We start from the raw sequence: 25,286 nt of genomic DNA, 5'->3' as shown, positions 1-25,286 counted from the left end.
ATTTTGAATTACATCCCTGAAGATTTTGTTGGATTAGTCTGACAATGTTTTATATTTGCAGACACAATTCCAGAGCTCTCTCACCGGTTAATTTTTCTTCAGAAAACATAACTGATGGGATACTTACTTCAGATGTGCTCAGGTCTGGTTATGTTTCAAAGCCTCCTGACACCAGATGTCATGACACATATGTCATCTGGAAAAAGTATTATTCTTCATAGGAATATTGGTAGGGTTTTTGAAGAGTTTAAGACTCTATTATGCTACCATTTGTCAGGACTCTATTATGCTACCATTTGTCAAACTAATTGAAAAGTAGCTTCCTATTTCCCTTCTGCACATTTAAATGTCATCAGTACTCAGAGGCATATCTAGAAGTATGGAAAAATGGATTTTAGTCTCACAGCTGTGTCAATCAGGAGTCAATCCATCAAAGTTAATTGATAATATCAAGCCCAAAATGAATAAGCATTGTTAATGCAGAGAAATCAGCACAATAATCTTGAAAATTGTTAATAAGAGCTTCTGGGAACTTTATTTTGATCAGACTTGTTCATCCATATCCCATGTTACATGCTCTCCACTTTATGTCATGGTTTCCTGCTTTCTCTCCTTCTTCTAAGTGAAACATTTTTGTTTCCTTTAACATGTAAGATTATCAATATTTGCATTGCCTGCATAAGGTATGCCTTTCCTGATACCCCACTTCAAGGATCAGGAAAAGAAATGTGCTGTTTTACATAAAATGTAGTTCACTACAAGGCAATGAAAGAGAATCTCTAAAGCAGCAATTTCTTTATAGGGTTCTGAGCCATTTCCATTTGAATCAAATTAATCTTACAGAGTTTATACTTCTTTAAAAACAAACACTGTTAGCAATGTTTGGATACAAATGTAACTACAGGACAGAGTGCATTTCAAAATGTCAGGAATGTAGCCATGAATACTTTTCTAAATGATGTCTCAGCTGTCCAGCTTCAAAGTGCCCCAGCACCAGAGCACTTAACTTTTAGAGCATTTGTGTTTACTAAACTTGTAATTTCTGGACATTTATTCGAAGAATCCCTGTGTCATTAATGTTGTTTCTATACTGATCACTTTAGAAGACTGGAACTTTGATCACTCTATTGCTTGTTTAGATGATACTATCAAAAACATCAAATGGCTACTACATAAAGGAGACATTATGTCTATCTTCATTTTCTCATTTCTCCACTTTTAACAAATTAATGTCTATCCTGCAGATCAGCTTGCATAAATTGAAAAAGTAATATAATTTCAGAAAAAACTCCTCTTAGCCAGAGGTTGTTGGGGGATTTTCTTTTGTGTGTGTGTTTTGGGCTTTTTTGCTTTTGTCTCCATAACTACCTCATCCAAAAAACAATGGCATAATAATGTATATGCACCTTCTAAATTATTAAAAAGTATTTCAGCCCTTTGATCTCATTGTTTCTATGTATTCAATGCAGCTATTTACTCACATGGTATTTCCTTGCCTCAGACACGATGATTCAGACTTCCACATAGGCCAGGGCCAGAAATTAGAATGTTCCAGTGGCATTTCATAGGTCTTAATTATCAAAGGGCAGATATGTGTATCTGCTAAGCCAGTTCTGAGAACAAATGCTCAGACAAGAAGCAAGAATTTAGAGAATCTGAATGGAAACCTTCTGTGTCTACCAAATATCTTGAGATAAACTCCTGCAGTACCTTTGATAATGTCAGGAAATTAAGTGGGAATTTGACTATTGACTTTAGGGCAAATATGGGTTTGCTTGTGTGTTAATAAGCTGAGCCAGTGTGCAATCTGAGAGATGTCAGGAGATCAAGGTCCTCCACAAAAGGAACTTTGAACCATTTCCTCTGTCTTCAAGAGCTCCTTCAGACAACCTGGCTGGGTGAAGAGGGGAGAGAATGCAGGCTCTTTTAATTTCCCACATTTTTCTCATAGTAGACTGAAATAAATGATCTTCTTTTGGGGGCTCTTAGTTATTAAAACCGTTTTTACCCTATTCATTGTTCTCTCATGACTCTTCTTCCTTTGCCCCAAAATTTCCTTTCTAATTTAAGTCACTTTAGCATTTGGAATCTGAACACGTCCCAAAGTTGTTACTTTTCCAGTGGGTCATGTAGTCCTGTTTGCAGTTATTGGGTGTTTTGTATTAAACAGAATATATGCAAGCATTGTAGTATTTTCTGTATTTGAAACACAAATTTTTTCTTTTTTTTTTTTTGGTGAGATCTTTATCATAAATTGGTTTCTTGGACAGGAATATTCATTTGGCATTAAGCAACAGTAAAGGGCTTTGCTTTCACTCAAGCTGCTTTACCATATTTTAAAGGCTACAGGAAATATTCTTTCTATGATTTACACTCTATCTTAATTGTGCTACAGTATTTCCAAAACAATATTGAAGGATGTTCTTTTGTGGGTAGCTAGGAACAAAAATATCTTGTTTAACTTTTGCGCTATGTATACTTTCTTGGCAAAGATTAATTTGAGAGATGGAGAAAAGATAATTTTTTTGCTCCAAGGAAGAGTTTTACTCTAGCAGATTGAATTTTGTTACTAGTACAAACTTTTCATAGTTTGGGTTCAATTATAAGAAACAAAACTTGGAGAACTGACATTTGTTTGGCTATTTCCCAGACTGTTGGTTTCACATTTTTTTTAAAGTCATCGTCACGCAAGGCATCCTAGTGTTTGACCTATATTTCTTATTTTTGGAAAGGAAGTCCATCTCATGGTATATAAAACTTAGCATGGAAAAGGTGAGTTATGAGGAAGAAAGACGTTTGTTGACCCTAGCTTCTCCTGACTTGTGTGCTGGGCTTTTTTCCCTTTTTGTCTACTACTGCAATCCCGGTTATGGTCATAGAAATAAGACTCTTTCTAGAAGCCTGATGAAAGGATAAAAATAATCTAAAACAGGGCCTTCATCAGACCCATTCTCAATTTATGCACAGAACCCTTGCAAGGAGGAGCACTGGTGAGCTGGCGGAGGGGAGATTTCTATAAATATTGATGAAATGAGAGTTCAGGGCATCTGAAATTAACTGGCATTTGCACGCTCCAGGAGGCTGGGAATTCTTCACTGTGTGAAAGTATTTTATGAAAATTCATTCTATTATTAGAGCAGTTTTGGAGCAGGTTTTTAACACAAAATCATGGCAGCTGTGGGATATGGTTCTATTTGTTTTGGTTTTTTTTAAAAGAATGTAGTAATAACTACATTAGTCCAAATGGATACTTTCTTTCCTCTTTACTGCAAATCCTGAATGTGGTAGTCAAGCTGGATTTAATTGATGTTAGAATTCATATAATAGGAGTCATGCAATATCTCCTCAGCTTATGTTTTGTTTAACATTCCTACTGCCATTTAAAATAAGTGTTATTGTAAAAAAATTCTGAGATCTTTTGGAGGTTTATGTGTTGAGCTGAAGTGCAAATTTACTTAAAAGTAAAGACAACAGCATACTACAAATGTTCATCAATTTACACTGTAATTTTAATAGATAATTTTGGCACTAAAATTCCATTCCTTCCCAGTATTTGTGCATTAGTTACACTCAGCAAATTAAACTGAGGTGGAGCTCCTACTATAATGACCTCTCTGGTCCCTGATGATGATCAGTACATGCCACCCAGATGTGCACAGCTAACTTCTGCCTACTGACAGCCACACTTGCTTCCACGTGCATATGAATGTTTCCTGTTGTCATCCGAATTACTTTTATTCCAAAAGAGGTTGGTTCATTTGCCACTACCATGCTTCCCACTCCCCAAATGTGAAAATAAGATACTTCTCTCATCATTTTTGTATTGCCCTCACTCACACATATTTCCAGCTTTAGAAAGGACATTTGGCAGATCAGTAGGTTCTCTATAAACCCCTTTTGAAATATGCTCCACCTCAGTGTTTGCAAAGCACTTTCTACAAAAGCTGGTACTGATTTACCTATAAATGCAGCTGGGACCACAGCAACAAGGTTGGTACTTGCTATCAATTCTCATATAATGTACTTGCTTGCAAAGTAGTTGCTTTTCTTCTACAAAAGCTGTAGAGGTTTTAAGAACATCTACAGTGAACTCCTATCAGTCCCTGAAATGCTCATGCTAATGGGCTGTGTTCATCACATGTGCACAAGAAGAATATAGGAAAATATGGAATATACAATAAAAGAGTCCATATTTCTAAACCTATTGAACATGTAACATGCAGTAGTCCTGACTTAAAATGAACCTTATGAAGGAGAATTGCTGGTGTGCTTGTGTGCCTGTGTGGTTGAGGCACTTTCCTCCCTCTTGTCACTCTTTGGCTCTGATAAGAAAACAGTCCATATTTAAAACACAGTTTGGCAGTTACAGTTGAAATGTGGACTTGTGCTGACAAACACACTTAAAAAGGTGTCAAATTGTGTTTACACTTATTTTACTGCAAATTTCTGTCTATAGAAGAATTTAAATGTTTTCAGTCAAACTCTGCTTTTCTAGCCTAGACAAGTTGGAAACACTGTCCTCTCCAAAATAAACTTTTTTTCCTATATCTGACCTACCTTTAAGCATTTCCAAATAAGAAGCTATTTGTCCTGTTTCTGGTTTCAATCAAGCCCGAAACCAACACTTTTATATTTCATAATGCTGTAACTTAAGACACTAAATTTTCTTTGTCTGTATTAAGCTGAACACAGCATACTAATCTTGCAGGGATACAAACCAGAAGTGGAATACCCAGAAATTGTTGATACCCATGTAAATCATAATTGGCAAGGTCTGCAGCTTTTGGGTTTGCTCCAAAACTTCTAATATTACAAAACAAACTTCTTAGCTAGGAATCTTAAAGATGCTCAAAGAATTAAACATTTAGAGAAAGGAAAGGCTGTACAAATATTTACTTATGATTATTACTGTGCTACTTTCAGACACAGGCCTTCAAACACTTAATAGATGTACTTAACTTTAGTGGGAGTACTTCCACTGAGTCACTAGAAATATTCATTGGCCTAAAGTCAGACACAGTTGCGTTTGCAGGGCTGGAACTTTATATTTTGTATGACTGGTATTCAATTCTCCTCCCAGCTGTAGCTTTAAAGTTCATTTCATAATGGGACTCCTGGGGAAACAAGCTTAGAATAATTTATGGTCTTGGAAAAATATTTTGAGTTCATAAATAATGTGATACAGTATATTTTCAAACTTTTTGAATAACTTTTCCATTAAGGCAGGTTTAAAGACTTGTTTAAAAGAAACATGAAGCTTGATTTAAACATTGGAATATATTGCCACAAGGAAGGGTGTATACATTTACATTTTTATGAATTAGGTTTTGCTGAATTATTTTATTTACTGCCATCCTATCTGCATTTGCAAGGGGTTTATTTTGCAAATCACAAGAAGACAAAGTACAATTCATGCCTGAGGTGATCTCCTGTGAAAACGTATGATATATTTCTTGAATCTGAAATTTGGGTGTGTTTGCATGATATATAAGTAAGAGAATTCAGTACACTTGGGTCTCAATTATCTTTGCCTTTTGTCCTTTACATTGTTAGCAACACTGATATAAAATCTGTAGAACTCTATCGGGTCACAGTGTCACCTGTCCTGGTAGCAATTACGTGAGAGCAGCGCTGCCCAGGACCCAGCTTCTCTGCTGAAACACAGCACTGCTCATAAAGCGGGAGTGAATGGGGAAGGGAGAGGGGTCCATAATTCCCTCCCTGAGCTGTATGCAAAAGCAGGATCAGATCTGGAGCTTGAAATGCAGTGCTGAAGGAGGTGTCTGGGAAAGAAAAAAAATGCAGTAAAGTGATAGTAAAGCTTTCTTTTATAGGACAGAGAATTATTTCCTGAGAGGGTGAGCAAAGCGGTTGCCTGTAGAAGTATTTAGGAAGACAAAATGCAGTGCTAACACTAAATCATCTTTTTTGATAAAGTTGGTTGCTTTTTTTTCCCTCAGATGATTTCTAATTTTAGGCCTCAATTAAATTTAAACTTTTAGGAGTTTTCTATGAGGTCAAGTGGAACATCTTTGTCTAGTTCAACACAGTACAACAAACCTGAAAACTCACACCCAGGAAATATTTTCCCTCACTTGAGGAAGTATTTGTGGAAAAGCCATACAATGTAAGAAGATAGAAAACAAACAGGCTTTTATAAAGACAGAAATAAAAAAAAAATAAGACCAGAGAAGACCTTCACCATAGGTTTCATTGAATAATCCTGGGAATACTGCATTAAAAGATGATCATTCTCCACCATATCCTCTGAGACTGCCTGGTAAGGACCACTGGAACATGCAATCTAGTAAAAACAGCAGAGGTGTTTTAATACAACCAATACATTATGGTTTGGAGTTAAAGTTTTCTAATGCAAGAAGTCGGAACAAATAAAAGAGCCAGCTGGTATAAAGAGACTAAAATTCTTGTGTTTTTCTAGAGAGGAACTCCCTGAGCAATATAGAGAGGTGACCATAAAACCTTCCCTCTAGAACCTCTTCCAAAGCACAGGAAGCACTCTGAGGTCAGAAGGAATAAATTCAAAGAGGGTTAAATGCTATGCAATGCTTAGAAAACCACAGACAGCACAGTCTAAATTAAACTAAACACTTCTCCAGCCTCTGGGGTGTCACTAAAAGGTGCAAAGATTGTTTAAAGGTACCTTGCTTTCCAAGATGCCAAAATGCTGTACAGCTACTTTCTTATGCTGAGTATATTTCTTGGCCACATATCTGAGAGACAAAGGAACTGAACTCTATATAGACACAGATCTACTGAACATGTCCCTGTTGTCCTCCAAGACATTTCATTGAAAGGGATGCAAACTTCCACATGAATCTGCTGCAAATGCAATCACTTGGACAATCAAACCTCTATATGCTGCATTCGGGATTTTTCTTCCTAGGAGAGGATGAGTAATGTCATGACCAGGATTTACAAAACTTGTGTCTAAATATTGTTTCTGTTTTAGTAAATACATTTTTTAATATTTTTTATCAGTAGTTTTATGACTCACATAACAGAGTTTGTAAGATTTATAGGCTTTCTAACTATATATACATATATCTGTATTCACAAGTACTATTTTACTTTCCAGTGACCACAACATTTATTAGTGATGAAGTTATGGGCAATAACTACCAAATAAATTAGTAGCTGCTTAATAATATTCTTGTCTTTACTAAAGCTTGAGATGCTGGAATACTTAGGTAATCTTTGCTTTTATTTGCTTCAAGGTGTTTGAAAGGTTATTACATTGAACACTATAGAAAAAGAGAGCTTACAGGGAGTGGCAATATTTTACATTAGACCAAACATTTTAAAAAGATAAGTTTTGGGATCATACTCTCTTTTCCAGGTCACTACAAGCATTGTTTTAAGCCCTACACTTTGTTTTCCATGGCATTATGGCAGTTTTACAGAAGCAGAAGAAAATCTGTACAGATTTAATGGGTGAAACTTATTTAGTGTGAGTCACTATAGACATTGCTTAGTGACCTTATTTTCAGTGAAAGACAAGTATTAATGATTCTGCTAATATTTTCATTATCTGTGACTGTGCAGAACACTGATTTAGGTGTTCAATTCCACCAAAGAACCCAGAAAAAAAAATCCAACAAAACCCATCAGCTCAGGGCTGTGATAAAGGGTTAATGCAAACCTTGTGTCTGACAGACCAATGCATGAATTAGAGTAAATGGGGATATATTAATCCTTGGCAGGATAAATTAGTTTCAGATGATTTTACCTTTAAAAAGCCATGATTAGTAGGGAAACAATAGTTCAGATCAAGAGTTTTTTTTTTTTTTTAACATGTACGGTGACATCTGCATGTATGTGGCTTTTGGAAGATGCATCAGAGGTAGAGGAAATTGGGAAAAGGAAGGAGGAAGAAAGCAAAGATAGAGATTAAGGAGTACTGTGTCCTATACCAATGAGATCAGAGACAAAGCCATCATGTTTCCTGATTAAGGATTTAAAAATCCTCATTGTATGGTGAAATGCTACAATATGATTCTAATTTGTTAGAAGATACAAATAACAGCGTAGACAGATCAACAGTAACACAACTAAATCATGGGGGGAAAACAACTGTAAAAAGAAGGTGTCTTACAAGCTAACACACTGAGACAAAATAATCTAAAACATATGGAATGCAACAGGAGGAAATAATACTAGAAATGGAAAAGGACTATTTGTAGGGAAACAATAATGCTGAAAGAAGTTCTGTAATAAAGAGGAGAGAGATTCCCCATGTCACCAGAAATCTGATATAATTACTTACACAAGACTAGAGAGTGTAAAGGGAGAACAGAGTGACAGAAAAGGGAAGGGAGTCTGATGAGGACTTACTACTTTCACAACCTTCACGTGGTGTCTTTATGGGGAAGATCTGCTGATGGTCTATCAAAGAAAGAAAGGACATATGCAGCCTAAAGAGATGAAAAACTAGAAAACTCCAGGTCTAGACTGTCTTACCTTGTTCATATAAATGGCCCTTTGAAATCAAAAGGCAAATACAATGAGCAAGCCAGATACAGTTAGACCTTCAAGAAGTATTTGCATATGAAACTTAGATTTATTCAGATAATGTGCATCACTGAGTCACTGAGCTGGGACTCAGAAACACTACCATTAATATTTCCAACTCCCTGGCTACAACACCTTGATCATGTGCATTTCTCTGCATACTTCCACTGCTTTTATTTCTTATTTATTTAGTTTGAAAACTCTTTGAGGTAGAAACTTATTCTTGCTGTACAAACTTACCCAGGGACATATTTTTGAAGGGAATTTCTAGGTACAGTTATCACACATCAACACATTTTCAAGATAGCCTTTTAAGCACATATTCACATTCCTGGTTGCTTGCCTTAACATCATCAGCCAGGTCTAAACTCCACTCCTGTTACTTCACGTTTTAATCCAGAAAAAAGGTGAAAGGTTATTTTGAGAAGGGTTATGTTCATCTGAGAGGGAGATCTTTGGATTAGCTGTATTTGAGTAAAACATTGTAATTTCTCTAGTTGGCCAGAGGTGTAGCTTTCCTCTATAATATTGTATAGTATTCTATTATCAGTTCACCATCACAAGTGAAATAGTATGCTGGTACAAGAGCACTAGAGATAATTAGGAAGAAAGTAAACTTCCCCAGGAAGTTTATGAAGTTTAGGATTTCATTATGTATGCCCATGGAATATTCTGCTGATGCAATTCAATTAATTTTTTTGACCAGAATTACCATGTAATTCTGGCCTTGGACAGCTGTGGTTAGCAATAAGCAGCATAAATAAAGCAAAAGATTGCTTTGTCAGCTGAATGCACAAAGCATGAATTCCCAAAGAGCCTCAACAACATATAAGATAATGGGACAGAAGTATTTCAGAAAAGCAAGTTGACAAATGTGTACACTAGCATGCATACTCCAAGAATTTTGGAAAGAAATGCTGTCTACAAAATTCTATGATTTGTTCTTAAAACACCATTCCTTGCGTAAAATCTTTTTGTACCTCTTCCATAAAACAAGTTCATGAAACGTTATGCAATTGACCTTTACCCTTTAACACACCACTGACAGCCACCTAATCAAATGGTAGGTATTTGAAGATAGTTTATAAAATGTCCTATTTTTGTGGGCAATGACACAAAATTAGAAAAGTCAAGATATTTTAATTATGCTTTCAGTTTCAGGTGTTCTCTCTGGTAGATAATTAAATATCAAGTGTAGTGGGCCACTTTCTCTTCTGACTTGGAATCATGGTGGGGGGTCACACCCTATCAGAAAATTCATTTGTTTTTAGATCCATTTTCTTCTCCTCTATTTTATGAGTGACCCCAACTGTTCACACTATTTTTTGTTTTTGCTGCTGCATGAATTTTCCTCTGACCCAGCTCTCTCCATCTATGCCAAAATATGAACTTGTCTCCACACCTTGCCTTGTAGCATTTCTCACTTCTACTTACACAAAACATTTACTAAACTGAACTGCTGGGGAGAGATTTTTCATGCCATGTAAGAAGGCTGGAAGTGCATCAAAGAGCCCTGCAGAATTGTATCTGGTGGGAGATGTATTTCAGTGTTTAATTATTTTACAGCTGGGAAATCTTCCCTTGTGTCTGACCTGACATCTCTGCACTGCAGTTTGAGCACACTTTATTTTTTCTTGATCTCCAATATACAAGAAGAACAATTTGCTTCTAACCTTCCCACAACAGTGTCTATGTATTTAAAGACTGTTCTCACATCTCTCCTCAGTTCTCCCTTCCTTAGACTAAACAAATCTCATCCTTTCAGTCTCAGAAGTCAGATTTTCTGGGCTTTTGATCATCTTTGCTGCTTTTTTCCGGTTAAAAAATTTCTTAAAGAGGGCTGCCCAAGACTTAGTCTAAGGCTCCAGGTGAGGTCTGAATGAATTGCCAGAGCTGAATGTGAGAGTTACAATGCATACTTTGAACTTGTCTTACTCATATTTGTGCATTGGTCATTATACTCAGTTTTTGATCTACTAAATCTCCTTACCATTTTGCCCAGAAAGGACATTTCATTATTTGTTCTGCATCTTTTAATGATGAAAAGAATTATTTCAATGTTTATTACTTTGTTCTTGTTCTTACTGAAATATAATTTATTTATTTATTATTTCAATATTTTAAAAAATACTTTTTTCGCCCTAGCGTCTAAGTCACTAGTGGAAATAGTGGAAATACTGATTAAGTAAAAGAGTTTCCTGAACATGCTTAACACAGTCTCTTTTGAAAGAGCAATATTAGCAACTATCCTTGGGGTACAGATTTCTAACCAGTTTTCCAAACAGTTTTCCAGTTCCCATGTTATGAGATTTACTCTACCATATATCCCCAAGTTGCTTATATCATCTGAGACCAAATTAAGATAACCGTGTACTATTTCTCTAGTATGCACATGGCAAATTACCAGGTTAAAGAAGGAAATTAGATTAGTACTATGTCACTTGTTCTTTATAAGCTCACCCTGCTATTAACTTACTACCCTGTGGCCTTCTTGTAATTACAAATACACTGTTTAAGTACCCAGTTTGATAGTTTTCTGAGAATGGAAGTTCAGTCAACCTATCTCTCTTTTAAAGATGAACTTTATGGGTTTTTTCCATGAAACCAGGGAAATGGCATAAGGCTACCTTTGAGGGATCTACTCAACTCCCCTTGGTACAAGCCACAGCAGGATGAATTCCAGAGTTGGTGACAGAAGGGCACAAATATGCAAGAGTGGTTGCACTGAAAACTTTTCTGGTGACATTTCTACATGTCCAAGACACATAGAAAATACATCACAGAAAACACACTTCACTCCTTGTCTGCCCACCCAAGGCTGAACATGTTTGACACGTTCCCTAGCACTACCATAAAATCATAGAATCACTAAGATGGAAAAGACCTCTAAGATGATCAAGTCCAACCTTCTTTATAGAATTAAGCCAAATCACAGGAATTTTAAGCTATATTCTACAGAGTCTGAGCACCTTTCCTAATGAGATCCTAACGAACCGGTGTGTTCTGGTGCAAACCACTATGAATCTGCACAAATGCAAGTCATTCTTCCCTGTACAGATGCTCAGGCTCTCAATGCCAACTCCCCAGCTGGCCTCATGCTGTATAACATAGGTGTTGCATTTTAGTTTATCCATTTATTTTTCCTCATCATTTTGAAAACACCAGTTTCATTCTTCATGCTGCCGACCAGCTGCCCCCTTGCCAGCCACATGAGACTGTGCCACTGATACACTGAAATGGGGCAGCCATGAATTACCCCTAGCAGGCATGTTTCTACCTCTTCTAAAAGCAGCTCTGGAAGTGGCTGTGAGCATGCAACAACCTGCCCATCTCTTGCTGATGTGGGTTACTTGTGGACACTTGCAAACAGGCAGCAGCCAGCCTGCCTGGATATGCCAGCGTTATGTTAGCTCCCTTCAGGTGCTCAGGCACACAGCAGCTTGCATGCTCCATTAGGCATGGCCCCATCATATCTGGGGCCATGTTTTCAGGTTCACTGTCTGCACAGATAGTGAATTTGATCCTAAAAAGAGCCTCCCGGCTCTGCTCCACAGGCAGCATGGGTAGGTCTGAGGGTTTCCTTACGGCATCTGAATGTTCTGCTGTAACTCATTTGGAAGCCTGTGTATGCAAGGATTTGGGCCAGTTCACATCAAATTACTGTTTTGAAAGTCTGAGCAATCACAGAAACAAAAAGTCATACAGATTAATTAAAATATACACCAGATACATATTGTGACTTCAAAAAAAAAATCATTAATGATCACATTATTTTTTCTTCTACGTAAATAGTTTCCTACTTGAACAGTTTCCAAATAATAAAACTTTTTTGATGTAAGAATGTGCCTGGATCTCTGACATTTTTTAAGGGAAATATGGAGACCAGTTGCTGGTTTTCAAACAGAACGCATATGTTAAATATCTACATTATCATCTTCAGAGACAGTGCCGCAGTTATGCCAGGCTGAAGTCAGGAGAGTAATAACCTAAGACCTGATATCGACAGGACACAATAACCAAAATCCTCCTAGCATCAAACCACTTTCATAAATGACAACGAAAAAAGGTTATAAGGAACACACTACTTATTTGAGTTCTTTGCCACCTTAAAAATTTGAATGACTAGTAGAACTTCATTACTTACACACACAAGAGTCTAAGTATGAAACCTAGACTTGACTGTGCCATCAAATAGAGCTTGTGTAGAAATGAGGTGTAAAGATCTTCCATTAATGATGGCGTGTTTGGCTTTTCTCCATATGTAACAAAAACTTCTCTGTCATGTATTCTCTAGCAAGCATGTCAGAATTCACTTTTTTCTGTAGTTTTGTGGCTATAGAGAAGTGCTCATGACAATACAAGGACAACCCAGAGAGTGTATAGTGAAGCAGACTTCAGTTCTTAATTATTGTTCCTCATCCATTCCTTCAGAGATCCTCTGAGAGAATGGAATGTTCTCTGCCTTAAGCTACAATTTTTATTTTCCAGTCTTGTATAATATCACTGGGAATTTTCCAGTTATTTTTGTCATGTCTTTTGTTCCAGGCTTTCCTAATCAAAGACTTAACTAGTCTGCAGTAAGGGCATACAATGACAAATACATGAGAAATTCATTAATATGCTTCAGCTCTTTTCTACAACTATGTGCATGTACAATATGCTCCCACTGGATTTACTCTTTCATTTTTGTGTTGACAGAAAAAATAAATTGAACGACTGCATCTCTTAATTTGTAACCTTTGAACTGCTCAACTCTATGTTTGTATTGATACTGTGTCCAAATATGCAGTCAAGGAATTGATTATTTGCAAAATAAAGTGACTTTTTTGAGTCCTCAGAACTCCAGATTACAAGATGCTAAGGACTGAAAGGATAGATTTATTTCAAAATAACCCATCATACTATACAATGTATTATTCTCTCATAATAGGGGGGTAAAATTAAAGGCATTGGGAAGCTTGTTTATAGGCCACTCTAACATGAGTCATTAAATGGGAGAAACTGACACACATAACACTATCTCAGCCATTAATCAATATGAAAGTGCCCTCATAATTATAGTCTGTTAATGAACAAGGTTTCTTCAGCCATTCTGCTTCTTATAGGTTTGGGAAATGGCAAGATTCATTTTTATTTGTTTTACACGAATAATTTTTCTTTTTCTTTTTATTCATTTAATCACTTCTGGTTCTGCTCTGAGTTCTAGCAACACAAAGGAACAGCTAACTTAGCTGAACTTTCAAGGCTAAAACCAAACGAGTGCAGGAATCCTGCAGTGGCTTCCACAGCTCTGTTTTAAGTCTGTTGCAGAACGTCTCTTAAACCTCATCTTGACTTCCCAGTCTTCTCAGAAGACCTTCATTGCAATGCGTATCAAATTCTTGGAAGAGAGGTAATTCAGATGGCAAAAGAAGAAGAGAATGAAGGTAAAAGGCAGGATAAAACTGGCAACAAAATGAGACCAATGAAGGAAATGTCAGGAAAAGATTGTATCTAGACAGAGATTCCTTTCAGCATCTGAACTCAAGTTTTAGGATTAAGTATTGTAAAGTCATATCCACATCTTTTATCTTCTTATCTGGCCAACAAGATACCCACTGACAAAGTTAGCAGTCCACTTCCCAGCCTTTGGTATCTCAACAGTAAATTGTTGGCCTCTATTCCTGATGCTACTTTAAGAGGGAAAGGTATTATTTATGGAGTGATGCATTTTTAAAATTTCAGGTAGAAATTTCTCTTCAGAAATTAGACACTGCAGCATTGTTGAAGAACATAAATTGGTATGAGAATAGAGTACTTTCAGGCAGATCTTCTCATTGATATGAGAATAGAGTACTTTCAGGCAGATCTGCTCACAATTCATGTTGATCCTAGGCCTGAGGACACGACGTGGGAATGTGGAAATGTGGGAAGCACTATTTCCAAGCTGTTAATTCTCTGTCTGTGATCAGTGGCAGCAATTATTTGCCTGTCAGAGTTCTACATGATAAAGCATGATCAGGATACACTCCTTATCCCCTTAGTTCATTTTGTGTGCAGTATGAGAACAATGTAATATAGGTTTCTCAGCTAGCCAGAACACAAGTGGGGGTTCAGAAGTCAGAAAATACTTTAGCAAGGATGTAAATTTGTTTACAACTCAGAGGATGAGCTGTCAAGAGCAACCAGACATTTACTGGGCAAAGAAAAAACAGTGTTGAAGAAAGAAATGCCAGAAGTGAAGAAGGGAAGAGGAGGGGAGCACTAAAGAAAAAACTAATTAATGAATTTTCATGTGAGTAAAACAAATGACTGAATGTGCAAGTTTCAGGGATCCATTGAGAGTTTTCCTAAAAACAGACCTAGCCTCTCTCCTTGTGCAGATTCCCAGTGGTGTAATTCCTGGTATACCACTTACCTGGGTAGAGGTATGCTGAAGGGCTTTAAATACTTGGAAAGAAATTATCTGATGTGAGACAAATCTTATCCTTATTAGAGGAGATTAGACACTGCAGATAAAACGCATCTTTCTCCTTGACACTTTGTCCCTAGAAGTGCTCTGCAGTTGTGTGAAACTCACCAATGAGTAGTTTCATGACCCATAATTTCCACTGATCTATGGCAGCTTTGTGGTTAAGGCACTCTACAGCCATTTCTTATCTCTCTGCCACTGACTTCCCCTGACAAAACACAAATTTCTCAGTGGCTTAGCTCCTGATGTATAAAATGAAATGTTTTTAGCAAATACATTATAAAGTTCAGCCCATTTAAGATGTGTTCACACATAGTGTTACACTTGGGGAGGAAAAATTTCTGGCATAAACAATGTGTTTGTGAGGCAGGAAAAACAGATTCTTTATCTCCTGCTTCTGTCCAGCACCTATATTCCGCATTACCAACACAGATGATATCTGCATCTAAAATTTCATGAGAGTGCATTAGAAAAAGCCTGGACAAGCCTAACACATACCAGAGACTGAAGTAATATTCACAACTATCTTGTTGGAAAAGAAAAAATAAACACAATTATCTGAATAAAACCAGGACTTGCAATACTTAGATAAGGAGGCATACCAATTTTTATTTGAATGAGTTACCAATTCGGTGCTGGTATATCTACTTAAGCTGTCAAAACATTACATGCCATGGAATATATTATATATATTAGATGGGTCAGATTTAGGCCACTTCCTTCCCACATACAAAATCAGAGATGGTTAAGTAGGGCACAGATTTTAAGCTTGTTCATGGCCTCTCATTATCCTACTCTCAGCAATTCCTGTTGTAGGAGCCAAAAAGAGAACATAAGGAATCAGAAGGAATAATTTGTATTTTTTTGTTATTACTGCATATCAGCCTGATGTTCTCTATACTTTCCTCTGACAGAAGTCCTTAAACAGCCAGGCATGATATAGAGCAGATGACTTAATTATTTGACTACATCTCTTACTCTCCAGCAGTTGCCTGAGATTCTCATGTACTTCCTGCATGTTGTTGCAGTCTCTCTACCACTCTGTCACTTCCCACACCAGAAGTATTAGCTTGGCCTATCTACTCCTCTGTAATCTGCAGCCCAGCTGGCTCTGGTACATGAGGCTGTGGAAATGGGAGGAGACTAAGATGCTCTGAAGCAGATGAAAGTTGCGTCTCAGTAGGACTCAGAAAATAAGAATGTAGGAAGGACCAAGATTCTGCCTCCACCACTGCCCAGGAGGTGCTATTCAAGGAGCACATGCGCTCTTGGCCTCTATCTCGCTACTACTCTGCCAATATCCAGAGTAATTGATTTTGGAATTCCTGTTAATTTTCTTTAATATAGTATTAGACTGGTTTTTCAGGAGTTCCTAGTTCCTTGTATCCTCTGCTGAAACTGTCTCCAAAATTTGTGGCAACAAATTTCAGGATGATGAAGGGTTTGGTGAGTTAGTAGTTCTGCATTGACTTCATTGATTGCCTTCACATTTCCCACTGAATATTCTCCACTCAAAGTTTAGAATTAAGTCCTTTAAGTCTCTTATTTTAATACAACTGCTTGACATCCTTAATCACTTTTTCTGAACCTTTTCTTACTCCACTATGACTCCTTGAGATGTGAGGATCAAATATCAGACAGTACCCAGGGTGTGTGAGATTATGTACTGCAGCAAAATTATGTTTTCTGTTATGTTCTCGCTGCCCTTTCTGATGAATTTAGACTTTTTATTTCCTCTCAGCTACTACTGTATCTTAAGTTAATGACTTCAGAGAACTGCTGGTGATGTTATCTAGCTCTCTTCCCTGAGGTATAATTGCCAATTACAAATTCAGACTCCCATAAGCACAGTTTAGTCTATTTCCCCCCAAGATTAATTACTTTACGTTTTTCACACTGACATTAATTTGATAATTTTTTGTCCACTCACTCAGGTTTATGAACTCATTCTGGAAAACAGGCTACAAAGAACACTTCCTTCAACTGCAAGTGCAACATGCAACTGTGTGAAATCCCTTGTGTGACTGAAGCACCTCCAGCACACAAAGCTCTTGCAAACACCCTGCAAAGAGGCAGCTCAGTGCACAAGAATATCTATTCTCCTACCTGAACAGGCTCTCAGGTGCTGGGAAAGCAGGAAGTTGAAACACCTGCATGTTTAGCAGGAATTGTCTGTATGACTGTATGTACATCTTACATGAGTATAAAGGTGTTCTTCAGCCATTTCTAGAATGACTACATTGTAAAATGTTTGCATTTGAGTAGCTATCATTTAATCTTTTGGATCAAAAGAAGGGGAAGAATTTCATTGCCTGAACAGCCATGAGAATTTTGCAGCCTAGTGAAGAGTTCACCACATACCTTCTCCTTCACTGGCCTCTGTGTGCAGTGGCAGCTGGTCTGTCAGCTCCTCTGACTATTCCTTGTTTGTTCAGTCCTTTGGGATCCATCATAAAAGATGTCAGGCTACTCTTATCTACAGGAAGATCAGAAACATCAATTCCCCCACCATGCAGATCCAGAAAACAGAAAGGTAAAGAAAGCTATACTTTACATCCCATCATGAATTCAAGCACTCTAGTGTACTATCAGGCAGGCAAATTAATTTCAGCTGTAATCACAGAGCCAGATTACATAATCGTTTTCAAAATTTCCCAATATAAGGCAGATTTAGCAATGAAAAGTAGCAAAATAACATTTGTAGCTGGTCTGGGAACATAGGACCAAGGAATGTCAGAGACAGGAGACATGTTAGAACCTGTAAGAATCATGCAAAGGGCTGTAGCAAACACCCTTGTGACTAGGAGCTAAAATAGCAGTACACAAACCAGTTGCTTTGATGGTCAGTGCTTTATTGCTTTCTTTTATTCATTCTTTGTTTCCAAAGCTTGTCCTGAAATTAAATGCTTCAGAAACAGACTTTGCAAGCAATCTTCAGTAAAGTATGTGAAAGACAACTCAATCTTCCAATGCTCTCCTACAATATAAAAATTACTTGTTCATCATCTTCACAGTTTATCTTCCATTAAAAAAAAACCCCACCACAATAAGATTATACAATAAAAAAACAGATTATACATTCTGCCTGAGGGGGCCACTCCTAGAATCCCTCTTCCAGGATGACTTAATCCATAGTCTAAATTAGCATTCCCTGGAAAAGCTAACCTGTTTCACCTTAGGTCCTGTCTCTGCATGCCAGAAGCTTTCAGTTAAACCTTTCTCAGCAGTACACATGCCTGCTTCCAGGGCAAGGCCCTCAGGCAAACAGGGCCAGCATAATCCAGGACAGCAAAAGCCTAATCTTATTTCCTGACTGACATATGGGGAGAGGCTGAGAGAGTTGGGATTGCTCATCCTGGGGAAGAGATGGCTCAGAGGGATCCTCTCAGTGTGTGTAACTATACGGTGGTATGGAGCAAAGAAGACAGAGCCGGACTTCTCAGTGGTGTCCATGGAAAGAAGAGGACACATATTTAAATACAGGAAGTTCTATTCAAACATAAGATAAAGGGCTTTTTCACTGTAAGGCTGGTGTAACATGGGAACAGGTCAAGGTAGATCATCAAGTCTGTATCCTTGGAGATAACTGAAAACCTTGGAGATAACTGAGGGCCATGGGACATGGCCCTCAGCAACCTGCTTTAGTTGACCCTGTTCTGAGCAGGGAGGTTTTGATGAAATAGCTGGTGAAGGCCCCCTCCAAACTCAACCCTTCTCTGTGATTCTCTGTGAATATTCACAAGCTTGCAAATGTTAAACTCACTGCTCAGCTTTCTTGCAGATTTGTCACAGAATATACAAGGGTTTGAACCCTACTCTCAAGCATATGTGTTTGGGACAGTATTTATACCGAGACAACTCAGGAGAAGAGCAATAAACTTGAAACACACACGTACGATTTGTGTTTGGACATCTCTGTCACATGCTGTAAGGCTGGCTTTCCACCATGAACAAAAAAAGGCAAAATGCCTCAGAACCAGCGTGATAGCCATGTCTCAGCTATGTAGGACTGTGTCTCAAGAAATAACTTGCATTTCCTGCACATATATTTGCCTACAAATTTCAGTGGGCCTTGCTGAAGCACTCTACTGAATGAGGACTAATATCCACCAATAGTAACAGGCACTTCACCTCTACAGGGTGACCTACTTAATTACGCTAATACCTTTTAAGAGATTTATTCCTTTCCTGAGGTATGCATTTTCCCTTGTGTTTTAGGAAAGTCTATGACAGATAGTATGACGTGTTAAGTGAATTGCTAAAGACTCCAAGTAGTCCCAGATAACAAAGAACACTTTTTCTTTAATGTGCTTTAGAGGAGTAAAGTAAATATATGTGGAAATTTAAGAGCACCAGTTGAAGTGATTATGAAGTTGTACATGAGCTATTTGGTTGTAACAATGCTTAAGTGTAATTTTGTGGTCTTATTTGCAACACTTTTTGTCTTTTTTATGAGATTTTTTTATGGGACTAGGCAATTTACTGTGCTGTGCCACTGTTAAAGAATCATGCTACAAAACTGAGATGTACCTTTTGTTGTTTCATATGGCAAGTCTTGCTTCTACAATAGTTCTAGGAATCCTTATACACAAGTGTGTGTACAGACACCTATCAGCCTCATGCACACATCCTGAAGTAAGACAGAGGGTTTAGGCAAAAAAACCCCCAAAAAAAAACCCTTTGAAGGCATATCAATTGCCTCACCAAATCCATTAACTGTTAATTTCCAGAAGAATGCAAAGATGTAATCAGAGTACAAATACTGCTAATAAACATACTAGAGTTTACTTCTCCATCAGATAGTGCTGAAAGCAGTTGTCTTTTGAACATGACCAAGGTTAGATGAGTCCAACACCTGTTGTAGAAAAATGTGGTAACTATTGAGCATGTTTTTCTAAAGCAGGTGTTGAACTCCTTTGACCTTATTCACATCAGCTGAACAAATGGACAACTGCTTTTCACCAAAAAAGTCTATGTGTGATCATGACATATAGTAGTTTCTGTGATTTTGAGAAAGCCCAAGAGTAAATCCTGACATTTGCAACTTAATAATTTCAATAAAGTGAAAATCAGCCCAGAACTAAACACCTTCTCCAACCTAAATTTGAACTTTACAAGGTTTTTAATTGATTAGTTTATTTGATACCTCTAACAAGGATACCAGTTCTTATTCTATTATTTTTTTTTCTGCCATCTGGAAACTTATAGCTGATCTCTCCCTTAAACATCTCCAGATGCACCTGTTTTTCAAACTCAACTACTTCTGAAATCCTTGCCACCCTAACCTCTATAATATCATTCAGCCCATGGCTGACTCTAGAAGAATAATTTCTTGGATATTATACATGTATTATATTATACTTATTATCTTTCCTTATTTCATACCTCTTCCTCCAGGAAGGGTAAGAAAATTTGTCCCATTTCATAACATCTGTGAAAATCACATAGTAGGTAAAAAGACTTATCTATGTAGATGTTTTCCTTCCAATTTAGGTTTTATTTCCTCCCAAGTTGTAATGGAGCTATCCTTTTCCAGAGGAAAAATATACTGTTCTATATAGGGCTTTTCAATGAAAGTTAATACCAGTGTAGCTCATAAGGCTTTACCCTTTTTTTTTGTAATTTTCAGATGCTTGATTCCAAAGACCAAATAGTTACATTTACAGAGTAAATGTACAGAGTTCCATTTACAGAGTACCAAGTTGTATTGAAAACAAACTCATTTTAATAGTTGTATGAAATAATGAAATAATAATATTTTAACTTGTTTTCAAATCATTAAAATTAATTAGCATTTATGTTCAAGTAAGAGATTAAACAAACTGCAAAGTGTACAGCAGTGTCTAATAATGTTCATATACACAGAAAACATAAACACAAGTGTTTCCAAGATATTAAGATAGAAATTCTGTTCCCAAAGCAAACAGAATTTTACTATGATTAATTATGATCTTTCATTTTAATTCTTCTTGTTCTCATTTTTTATTTTCCCTGCCTCTAACTAGCCCTTTGGTGAACAGAAATAAAGCAATTAGAATTTCTTTGGTTAATTTCATAAATACCCACTGTGAGCCTTATCTAAAAATTGGTTCATTCAGAAAAAAGATCATCATGAGCAGGGAATTACTTTTATATTTTTCAATTTAAAAAGAGGATATGAAGTTAGTTCAATGTATGGGCTGTTGGTTCCTAGGATTTTCAAGATGTGCATCTTGTGAAAAAAAATTATTTCCTCCTTTGTCTACGTTCAACAGCAAAGGGAAAGAAAAGAGCCTTCTAATGTGTATATTGAACTGGGATTTGGGGCATTGATAGAGCATGTGCAAAAGAAATGTCTATGTTCTTTCAGAGTCAGCACTTGTGGAATAGAAAGGGTTACTAAGCCTTCCTGACAAGAGATATAAATATAGATTATATGGATAGATAGCTAAAGATACAGATATAGATATCTATATAGATAAATATAGGTATAGATATAGATATAGATGATATAGATATGGAGAGACACCTTCTGCTTTTCCCCATTGTTTTACTTTCTTGTGTAAGAGCTAATTTCTCCCTCCTAATAGAGAACTATTTGTTCTATAACTACTTTTACATGTAAAAGTAGTAACTTTCAAGTAAAAACACACAAAAATATATGTAGACTACAAAAAGAAAGGCAATGCATGTGTTAATGTGGTGGACTCTGATATTTTGTCAAGCGAGTGAGACTGTTATTTTCCTTCTCTTTTTCAAGCAGTTGTCTGGTTTTACATGCACAATGTGAGGCCCAGACACATGGTGTCTTCCTTCCTGACACAGAAGCAGGGCCACTGCACTGGTTTCAAAAGTTGTACTCAGAACATTCACATGCCTTGTCCTCTCTTATTACAGGTGTTTCTTATCCTGGTCCTGCTCTTGCTACCAGACCTTCTCATCTCAGGTCCAGTGCCTGCACTCCTGAAGAGCACCACCTGTTGTGATGGCACTGAGGTTAGTTAGTTCTCACATGCAGAGCACATGAGCACCTCATATGGCAAGTGCTTTAGCTGACAGTATTTGAAAGGCTTCTGTTTATATATTCCTACAAAAACAATTTGATCCCATGTTCTCTTGGGTATGGTTTTGCCATGAAATTACCCAGCCTGTGTTTAACTGGGGCTGACCAGTAGAGTAATCAGCCAGGCAAGGAGTAGTCAGTGGATTTTTGTAGTAAGTAAAACAGTTCTCACAGAAAAGCCTGTCTTGCTCCACTACAGCAGAATTCACTGATGTGTTAGTGAGGGTCTCTGCTAGGTAACAGTCCTAGTCCTTGAAGGAGCTGAATCTGTCCCTGACATGTCAGCATGGAGCTTTCACTCCAGTGAAAATAACCCCTTTTTTCCTGAAAAAGTCATGCTCGAGACTTCTCCTTGGTGTCTTGCTGAGAAGTAGTCCAGCTTCCATCCTAGTTGAAAATTTAATCAATGATTTTTTTTTTCTGCCTAAAGTACTCTTACATGTTCTATATAATGTATTTTAAAAATTATCTGGAAAGGATGAAAACCACAGAATTCTTCCTGTCTTTTGAAATTTGTTTTTCAAGGCTTATAAGGGGTCATTTATCACTGCACAGAAACTGTCTTAGTGGGTTACAGATGATGCTAAAACATGCTAAGCATCAGTAAGGCAAGGCAGCACAGTATGATCTGAAGCTCCATTACAGCTCAGAGAGTGCCAGTGACCTCTCTGTAGGGTGTTTTCATCTCTGCAAATTGCAAAGCTGCCATCTGGACTCCATTCAGCATCTCTGTAACAACATTACTCAAGTACAGATACTTTTAGGCTCAAAACTGCTCTGTGATGAAAAAGAGAGTCCTTCTGTCTTGATTCATTTAAAGGACTCCAGGGCAGTTCTCCAGCTACACCGTATGCTGGAGGTGCTGCCCTGCAGTCACATACTGTGTGAATACATGTATAAGCTTTCAAAGAAAAAGAGACTTTAGTGGTAACTGAGATATTCTTAATTTGTGTTGCCTAAGGGTATACTTGCAGCTTTCTCCCCAGCCTCTTTCTTCTGGGTCCCTGAAAATGTGCAGGATTCATAAGCTAAGAGGAACATCATAGGGCCATATGTGCACAGCCTGGCCCTCTGGGGAGGGCTGCTGAGGGAGCGGGGGTGCTGAGCACTACTGCAGGTGCTGTCCAAGCAGTAAACCCCCACTCTGCTGTGCCTGTACCATGAATCCTGAAGTTCACATATTGGTGAGTGCCTCCTCTATTCTGGAAAAAGAGCAGATATGCAACAGCGTTGCAGACAGCACAGCACCGGTCCTTAGGGTGCTGCACTGCTGCCAGAAGTGCATGTGGGTGGATTACAAGTTGTGACCAGGGTTTCTCAGGCAGGACAGCCATCAGTACAACAGCAGATCACCCCAGTGCTTGGCAGCCTCTTTACTGCTCAATGGGCTGAAATTATTCAGACCTGGCTTTATGAAGCTTCATTTCATTTTCACCTTGTAACACATTTTCTACTTCAAATTTTCTATTACAGCATTATTACCCAGTCACAGTTTTTGTGTTAGGCTTGCACTAAGTATTTCGCTCAGTACTACATTTAATGAATATCAGCTACCTTTGAACTAAAGATTTATTTAAACAGCAGGTACAAGAGTACTTTTGAAAATACAAAGAAAATAATTACTTAGAGAGAAACAGGTAGAATTCTGTCCCAAACCAAAATAAGTGAGATGTTAAACATCTGAAAATGAGTTCTCTTACAAATATATAACATTAAGTGTTTGCTTTATTGCTACTCCATAGAAGGCTTATAACTTAAGCCTCAGTCAGAAGCTCAGCCAGTACAAATGCTGGGCTGCAGCAACTGGAATTCTAAACCTGGAGTAGGCATTCTGGGGAGGCAAAAAACATTTTCCATCTACTAACCTTCTACACAACTCCTTCTTCTCTAACAATTTAAGCTAATAGAGCACCTGGCCCCTACTGAGTCTCCATCTTATTAGAAACACATTGAGTCTGACGGCTGCTTGGGAAGCCAAAAACCACATTCATCACTGGGGTATCTCATCTGACATCAGTGAGATCAGAATTTGGCTTTAATCCTCCAGAACGCACACAATATTTACACAGGGACCATGTGAAAATTAACTTTGACTGCTACACTAATTCTACTGTATTTGGAGGACACTGGATGTTTCTCTTTGTTCAAAACTTTTCTTAACAGCATTTTATTTTGCAACAGCAGATAGGTTTGGCCCTTCCCACCACATGCTGTCAGGAATGTTGTAGCCTAGAGAACAGTCTGGCTTCTTCTCACTGAATAATGGAAACTTGCTGTATATTATTTGATTTGTATGCTCTCATTATGTTTTGATTTTGGTTGCTGAATGGAAATAAGAGTGCAGAATAAATTTTGTTTAATAGAAAGAAAGTGTATAAAACAAGATATAATAGAAAAGACAATTGCATATTTACTAATTGTTTGAAAATACTTTTTTCTTAATCTAGAGACCTTCCAGAAAATCCTTTTTATTTTTAAGAACATCTTTGAATGAAGCAAGAACTTCTAGTAGAAGGCTACAGTTAGATTTTCCTTTTAGCTGCATTTTGGAAGACAATTGAGTTTTCATTCAAAAAATTAAATAGTATATTGTTAATCGTCTATGGTATAACGTGTAGGCAATGTACAGCTTGTCTTCTATTCTGTGTCAAAAATCTGGTCTTTCTGCATCAGAACTTTTAGTTACAGACCTCATTTTGCAACACCTGATTTAGATGTATTTCAGATGTATGCACTTTGAAGAGATATCTCTGATAACTTAAATTTGCAAACTGAACTTGGAACTGAAAACCAAAATCATCTTAGTGCCTTGAATTCAGTTAATTTGTCACTTTCAAAAATTTAGGCTGGTACTCACTATAAATTAAACAAGAGATTTTTATCTCCAACACAGGCTAAACCCACAAATGCTGGACATCCCTCCTTGCCTGTATTTGTGCATGTGTGTGCATACACATATATATTACTTGGGCAAAAGTTGCTACATTTTTTATATCAAAGCTTCTCTAGCTATTCAATCATTGTTGTTGTTCCACAGATTGGGAGTGATATTTGCTTGGAGCTCTGAACAATTGACTTTTACATAATTATCATAAAATCATCTTTATGGAATATTTCTTGTGTGATAAGCATTGTTTGCAAAGTAGTTTGATGTCTTATAAATGACAGACTTTTACTTAATGTATCTTTTCCCTTTTTTTTAAGAGGAAAATTAAGGAAAATGAGGACACACTGCTAGACTTGATAAAGTAATTTATTACAGAG

General features: G+C 37.3%; 1 long non-coding RNA gene across 3 annotated transcripts in view; it reads left to right on the top strand.

The window, feature by feature from the left end:
- Positions 1-25,286, top strand: part of LOC115494412 (uncharacterized) — a 69,773-nt gene that overhangs the window by 33,339 nt on the left and 11,148 nt on the right. For all 3 annotated transcript variants that reach the window (XR_012055161.1, XR_012055160.1, XR_012055159.1), the window contains exon 4: positions 21,857-21,955. This is a non-coding gene — a long non-coding RNA (uncharacterized lncRNA). The remainder of the gene's footprint in view (positions 1-21,856; positions 21,956-25,286) is intronic.

This window comes from Taeniopygia guttata, chromosome 3 (genome assembly GCF_048771995.1).
Source record: "Taeniopygia guttata chromosome 3, bTaeGut7.mat, whole genome shotgun sequence".
Taxonomy (NCBI): domain Eukaryota; kingdom Metazoa; phylum Chordata; class Aves; order Passeriformes; family Estrildidae; genus Taeniopygia; species Taeniopygia guttata.
The sequence above is the reverse complement of the archived record's forward strand: the minus strand, read 5'-3'. Positions and strand labels throughout refer to the sequence as shown.